Source organism: Lemur catta, chromosome 1 (genome assembly GCF_020740605.2).
Source record: "Lemur catta isolate mLemCat1 chromosome 1, mLemCat1.pri, whole genome shotgun sequence".
Lineage (NCBI taxonomy): Eukaryota > Metazoa > Chordata > Mammalia > Primates > Lemuridae > Lemur > Lemur catta.
The window spans coordinates 6,134,792-6,142,611 of record NC_059128.1 but is presented as its reverse complement, the minus strand read 5'-3'; positions in this window follow the sequence as shown (position 1 = coordinate 6,142,611).

The following is a 7,820-nucleotide window of genomic DNA, read 5'->3' as shown; positions in this document are numbered from 1 at the left end:
TAGATTTGGAGAGGGATACAAACGAAACATCAGTGTAACTGCCAAAGATCTTGTTTTCAAAACAAACAAACAAACCAAAAGACAAAGCCAATTTGGCAAAACATTAATACTTGCTTATTGTCTGTAGTGGGTACATGGGTATTTGTCACAATACTCCACATTCTTCTTAAGGTTGAAAACATTTTATTTTTTAAGTACTTGTCTCTCATTTGAACCTTCACAGTCATTATGAGAACAGTGTTACAAACTCCACGTCTGCGAGCGAGGAACTTGAAGCTCTAGACTTGAAAAACTGAGACTATAATCTTCTAACTCGATTAAATGTGCTCTAGATACTGTATGACATTTTGTGGGAACTCGAAGACCTGTTTAGCAAACATTGTCCCTCCATAATCCCCGGGACCCCTTCCCAGACACTCATTCTCTTCTAACCACCTTCCCGCCTGTCCTGCCCCTCCCCTCTCTCTCCACTCCCTAGTCTTTCCACTTACGTCGTCCTTCTAGTATTTACCAGGCTGTGTCTGCTTTCAGAGTTGCCTTCTTGCCCCAGCTCTTCCACATCAGTCAAAATTATATTTTACCTGAAATAACAGGACTTTCAAGCTTTCTCAAAATCTCCAGCAAGAAGACGTTCCTCCCATTGAGTCTTCCCAGTTTGGGCTTACCTATTACCACCTGCATTCGTCCTCATGGCCAAACTATTGATTCAATGACTACAGTATGACTGCCTGGAGGAAACAACCTTCAGAGTGTGTACACTTGGCACTCATTAAATGCCTCTGTAATTGATTGAACAAAGCTGTGCCCAGTTGAGCTCAATTAGGTTGGGTGGAGTTCAACTGAGTAAGCTGAGAGCCGCTGAGTTGTGCTGAACTGAGCCAGGTTGGGTGGTGTCTGGGGTGGGGAGGGGGCCAGGGGGACGCTGAGCAAAGCTGAGTCCACCTGACCTCCGAGTTGCGCTGAGCTGGGCTGAACGAAGTTGTGGTGAGCTGAGTTGCACTGAGCTGAATTTCACTGAGCTGAGCTCAGTTGAGTCAAGTTGTACTTATCTGACCCCAGAAGCTGAGGATCTCACAACAGCCTGGGCTTCTTTAGATAGAAACTCTGCCAACTAGTCCCAATGACCCTTCTTTTATCTAAACCACAAGGGCTGATTTCCACCAAGCAGGGGGCTGGTTATGCTGCTCGGTGAGCTGTGTGCATTTCCTAGGCCCTGGGACCACAGGAACCAGCCGGAATGAATTCCTGAATTTCTGTGTCTGGCCTTCAGCCTGCTGCCCGTTGCTTAGGTAGAGCCTGCGGGGGAGAAGAGTTTGAGGGAGTGGCCTCGCCCGGGAGGGTCTGCAATGGCAAATGGCTCCGCAGGGGAGATCAAGCGTGAGTGCCGCCCAGCCAAAATAAGAATATTAATAATAATAAATACCTGCGACATCTGATATCCCTCACCATCAGCTAAAACCGAACATTGCCATCAGAAAGGAGTTAGGTTTATAGAAGCAGCATGTTGGGACAGAAATGAAAGCGGACTTTGAAGTGAGGGGACCCCTTGTGACACGCTAGCTGCTCGAACTTAAACGATTTAATCTCTCTGAATTTCAGTTTCATTGTGTATCAAATAAACAAAATAAAATAAAAATAGAACCACCTACCTCACAGAGTTGCTAAGAAAATTAAATAAAACGGTCTCCATAAAGCCCCTCACACAGCATTTGATGCATAGCGGGTATTTGAACCGAATCATCCCTCCTCTCTGTGGCAGCTCCGTCTGGAACTGCTGCGATGTCCCTGTGAAACTGTCAGATCAGCTGGGCCTTGTAGACTCGCCCTGGTCACACAGGGCTCACATCTGAAGAAAAGCCGTGTAATATTTCTCACGCACCCTGCCCGCCCCGGGACACCTCGGCCGGCCACATTCCCTCTCCAGGGCTCCACTCCCAATCGTTAGAGGACGGGTCGGACCAGACGACCTCTAAGAGCCCTTTCAGCTCTGACATGTAGGTTCGCCCACTTATTTCCCCTGGGACCCAGGAAAGCAGAGCCCCTGCAGGCCTGTCTTACGCAAACATGGGCCCCAGCCACGGGAAAGAACGTGGCATCATTAGCATTTCTCATGAGCAGTGGGGTGTCGCATTCCCTAGAAATGCAAGGCTTATTTACAGAGGGAACCGACATTCCTGCTGCTGCCACCCTCCACACTGGCCCCTGTCAGTTTCTGAATGGGCCACACTCCTCCCACCCTGGGCACTGGCACCCACGCTGTCCTCTCTGCTTGCTAGAAGGCTTGTGCCCACCCTTTACCTAGGCGGCCTCCACTCTGCTCTTCCACCAGGTCTCAGCTCAGACTTGGTTTCCTCAAGGAAGCCCTACCCAGCCTCCCAGACCAGTCAAATTCTCTGATTTTACATTTTCATAATATCATGCCTCTCTCTGTATCAGTCATGTATTGCCACAGTGAGGCTGTGTAACAAAACCACCCTGAAACTTACAACAACAGGCATGAGTTATTTCTATCTGTCCGTAAGATGACTGGACAGTTCTGCCGATCTGGGCTGAGCTCAGCGGATCTCACCTAGAGTGGCTCTTGCATCAGCAGTTAGCTGGTGACTCGGCTCGGGAGCTGGTGGGTCTATGAAGGCTCAGCAGGTGCCTCTGACACACTCCACGTGGTCTCTTGTCGGCAGCAGGTCTGCCTGGCCGCATCCTCAGTGTGGTGACAGGAGCCTGCAAGGCCCCCCAAGGCCTAGATTCAGAACTGACACAGCATCACTTTCTCTGCACTGTACTGACAAAAGCAAGCCCCCACCATCCTGTACTCAGAGGGTGAAGAGACAGCATCCACCTCTTAAGGGGAGGAACTGCAAAGCCACATTGCAAAGGGCTGGGACACAGGGAGGGGTGGCAATTGCAGCCATTTTTGCAATCAGTGTACCACATTCCCCTTTAAAGTAACTGTCAAAAATCACCATTTTTCCTTTTCCTTATGTGACTGTTATTATCTTACCCACTATACTACAATTCCCAGGAAGGTTGGAACCAAGTCCTATTTTTTTTTTCTAATCACTCTAGCCCCAGTACTCATTAACTAATTAATTTACAGATGACCTACAAGGAAATCAGCACTGTGCTGGGCATTTTTAAAATATATTATCTCATTTAATCCTCACATTAATCTATTAAATAACCATTATGTTCCCTCCTTTACCCATTAGTGCACTAAGACTTAAAGAGAGGAAGAAACTCCCCTAGAGTTATAAACTATGTTTCAAAACGATGGTGTAGCAGTCATTAGTACACAGTACACCAATATTCTAAGTTCTTCTTTTTAAAACATGGTAGGGTTCACTTTTCTGGTGCCTTGAAGTTAAGCATGCCTGTATAACTTTCTCTGGCCAATGAAATGTAACCAGAAAGTTCTTGCTGGAACCTTTAAGATCCAGCATGCAATTCAGCCTGTTCTAGTAATTGGTGACATTCTACATGGTAGCTGTTCTGTTGGCCTGAGTCCCTGAGTGAGGACAACATAGGGCTGAGTCCTCAGTTGATGCTTATTTGATATGTGGTATGAATAAGAAATAGGCCTGTGTTGGACTAAGCCATTGAGATATTGGAGTTATTTGTTGTTGCAGCATAACTTAGTCTATCCTGACTGATAAAAATGCTGACAACTGCCCACAGACCCTGAATCCCCAGCTCTATTCCCAGCCTGTAACACCAACAGAGATGCACATCCCTGTGTGTGTTGGAGGGTTACCACTCTGACCTTAACTGGGACTCTTGGTATGTTGAGCACTTGCATGCGTGCCAAGCATCTATGGTGTAATTTTATTTCTTCATGTACAGAGGGTTCTGCAGTCACAAACACAGGGGGTGTGGAACGGGATGCAGGGGTTGGATGAAAGAACCTCTCACTTGATGGTTTAATTTCCACAGCAGGCCAGGCATGGTGGCTCATTCCTGTAATCCCAACACTTTGGGAGGCCAAAGTGGGAGGATCACTTGGAGCCAGGAGTTCAAGACCAGCCTGGGCAATAGAGCAAGACCTTATGTTTATAAAAAAAAAAAAGAAAGAAAGAAAAAGAAAAAGAAAAATTAGCCAGGCATGGTGGCACATACCTGTAGTCCCAGCTACTTGGGAAGCTGACACAGGTGGATCACTTGAGCCCAGGAGTTGGAGGCTGCCGTGAGCTATAATCAGGCCACTACCTCCATCCTGGGTGACAGACTGAGACCCTGTCTCTAAAAAAAAGGTCCACACCAACTATTCATCTCAACAAATATTAAGAAGCCCCTATTATTCCAGACCTGATGCCAAATAGTAGGCCCAGCAAGGGGAGACTGGAAAACGCAGGCACTGCCCTCCGGGGGCTCGTTGCGTAGCAGATAATCGAGTCCCACTCCCGGATTAAGCAGGTGTTGAGCACAGGGTCCTTACCAGTTGCTGGGACACAACCATGGCTCAGTGCTGTTCGCCTGAAATACATCCAGACTGAGGCCCAGTCCTGCCGGCATCCACCCACCATCCACCATTCGACATCGTGAGGATCTGCGATGTTCTGTCCCAGGGTGCAGAGGCAAAGTCCCTGTGCTGTGGCACGTCCATTCTGGTGGGGAGGACAGAGATATCCATGGAAGCAGCAGATCAGAACCACCAGAGGAGCTCTGGGGCAACCCTCCTCTATTTGCATCTAAATTTGTAGAAAGTTCTCCACGAGCTGGGCCCAAAGCACTGTTGGAAACACTGAGGGACAGAAAAGGATGCTGACCAAGAACAGGGGGGCCTGGGCACCCTCCCTGAGGAGCAGACCAGTCTCTAGGTCAATGTCAAACAAGCCTCCCACAACCTCTCAGGGTCTGCACAGTCCGGTGAGTTCAGAGACTCGCACAGAAACCCCTGGGGTGCTCCGTGCCCCAGCCACAGGGACGGGCAAAGGCCATGGGTCATTCAGAGGGAAGAAAGGACAGGTCCTGGGACCCTGCCACGTGTGGGGCTCTGTCCCGAGCCCTGCAGGCAGACCACAGTGAGGAGCTTCTAATAGCAGGTTGTAGCTGGTACACTCAACTAGCCACTTGGCTTGGAGAACAAATCAGCAGCTTTTGTTGCCAGAAAAGCCACAGCTGCCAAAACCCCTTTGAGGTTTGAGGGCCGCACATGCTTGATGCTTCCAGTCACTGGGGCCATGTGTTTGCATTTCCAAGGGGGGGGCCCTCAGGAAGCCGTTGGTAAGACCCAGGGCTGCGGCTGGCCGACAGGAGGCCTCGGATTACCCAGCTGAACTTGCGGAAGTCCCAATCTCCATTCAGGCCCTGTGCATCCCTCAAACCGGGTGTCAGCATGCTGCGGTCCCCAGCTGGTCCCAGCAGCCTCGCAGCCGGGCTCAGGTGGGCAGGGCAGGGCGAAGGCACTGGCTGACTTTGTAAACTCCCTGGGCTTCTCTTGGCTGTGTGTGCCCCTCCCTTTGCCCTGGCTCCCTTATCTACAAAACAAAGATGGTAATAGCAGTGCCCCACAAGTTATTACGGTTTTTTTTAAGTGAGCTGATACAGGTTTGACTCCTACCGTAGAATCGGAAGCCAACATACATTTGCCGACTTGTGACAGGAACGTTCATAACAGCCCTGGGCACCGCTGTTCCCTGCATCAGGCCACTCACTGTTGGAGCGTCTGCAGGGTATTTTTATCCTCCCCGTTTCATAAACACTGAGGCTCAGGAGATTAACCATGAGCAGGTGACGGGAAGTGGCCCCAGTGCCCGAGGCTGTGGGAGCCTCACTGACTTCGGAGCCTGCAGGGAGAAGAAGCCAACGGGCACATCGTGGGGTCAGGCCTCTGACCTTGCCCCTGACTTTTCCATTTGTTCACAGCAGCTAGGGTCACCTGCAGGCCCAGGCCTCTTCTCTGGGCAGTCCCCAAACGCCTTCCATTCCCACGCACACCAGGAGCGTGGGCCCCAAGATGGTGTGACCCCAAATTTGACTCACCCAGGCCTGTCAAGGAAGAAACATGAAAATGTATTAAGCAGGGTGGGATGGATTTTTATGATTCCACCAAATGTCTGATAGTGGGAACATCGCCCACGACAAGTATGTATCAGCGTCAACAGAGGCAGAGAGCGTTTCAGGACACCGTGTGTTCAGGGCCTGGTGGTGTCACTTTGGGGGTGGATTACACAATGGCCCAGAGGCCCTTCCTGGGAGGCTGCTCTGAGGACGGGTCTCCCACCAGCCTCTGCTCAGGTGCCTCCTCTGCCTCCCCCGACCCCCCACTGCCCATTCCTGCCGCCCTTCAGGAGTCAGCTCACTTAAGTCCCATTCTACAGATGTTCAGGGGTCACACAATTACTAAGCATGAAGCCAGGACTTGGCCGAGGTCAGTCTGGCTCCAAACTCAGGCCCCTAACCCTGCCTAACCTTGACTGTGGCTGTGAGGCCCAAGCTCAGAACCAGGAATGGCAGGTGAGGGATCCATTCCAGCATGGTGGGCTGGGATGGGCTCCATGGGGCATGGCCACTGGGCCATGCCTGTTCTGTGCCACCATGCATCAGAGATTCACCTGGGTAATCCTCAGTTCCACACATGTAAAGCAGGGTGCTCACAGGCTCCCCTGGGAGGGTCAAGTGGGCTGTGGTGGTGAGAATGCCCAGCGGCCAGTGGGGAGCCTGGGCTCCAGCTGTCTGCAGAGCGCCCACCGGGCGGGAGCTGCCTTGAGCCTTCCTCACACGCCATCTCATGTTTCTCGAATTGATGGTGTTGATCCTCATCCTCACCCTCACAGCAGCAGACTGGTTCTGGAGGGTCTCCTGGAGATCAGAGCTACCTCCTAAGGACAAACCATTTCCTCGAAATGTTAATAGTTATCTGCTCTAAATCCCAGAGACTAAGGCGCTGTATTGCATTTATTTGTTAGACTCTCCACATACAACCTCCTCAACTTCCAAAGACAACCTGAAGTGTCTTATACTTGCACACTGTGTCCAACAGCATTTGAAATGTCAACCAGAATGCAGACTTCTGAGAGTGAGAGATGTCACTTTCCTACCCACCTCTCCATCCTCAGGGTTTGAGTAAGGCCTGGCATATATAGTAGGTGCTCAGCAGATATTTCCGGAAGGAACTAATGAGTGAAATAAGAATAATAATGGGCATTTGCACAAAACATTATAGTTTACAAGGCACATTTCCAGCTATTGTCTTGTCTGATCTTGATGAGAGAGAGTTGATATCGTTCCACTCTGCAGATGGAGAAGTGGAGGTTCAGGGAGGGAGGAACAGCAACTGCTTCACTTTAGTGGCAAATCCAATCTTCTCTGCTTATGGGATTCCTCTTCATCCATCAAGGCATGGATCATATGTCAGCTCCTCCAGGAAGCCTTCCCAGCCTTCCCCATACTTGATGTTCTCCTCCCTAATCTCCCACAGCCTGTCACCAAACCTCCATTATTTTTCCCTCACACTCTGGCTGCCATGAGGATTGGTTGATACACACCTATCTCCTCCCTAATGGCCGTGTCGTTCGCTTCCCATGTCCCCACAGCTAACACTGTGCCCAACACAAAGTAGGTCTTCAACCAATGTGTGCCAACTTAAATACCTTCTTGATAAGCTGCTTGTGGCTAACATGTCGGAGCTGGAAAGAACTTTGGAGATCAGCTCCCATCCCATCATTTGATAGAGGCTTGTCTGTGTTCCCCAGAGGGTTGATGTACCTCCCGACTTCTAACTCAGGGCCCTTCCCAAGGAGCAGACTCCAACTGACACCCAGATTTACTCTCCTGTGCTGACTCCAGTGGATCAAGGACGGTTGCCCGCAGCTCAAGTGGAA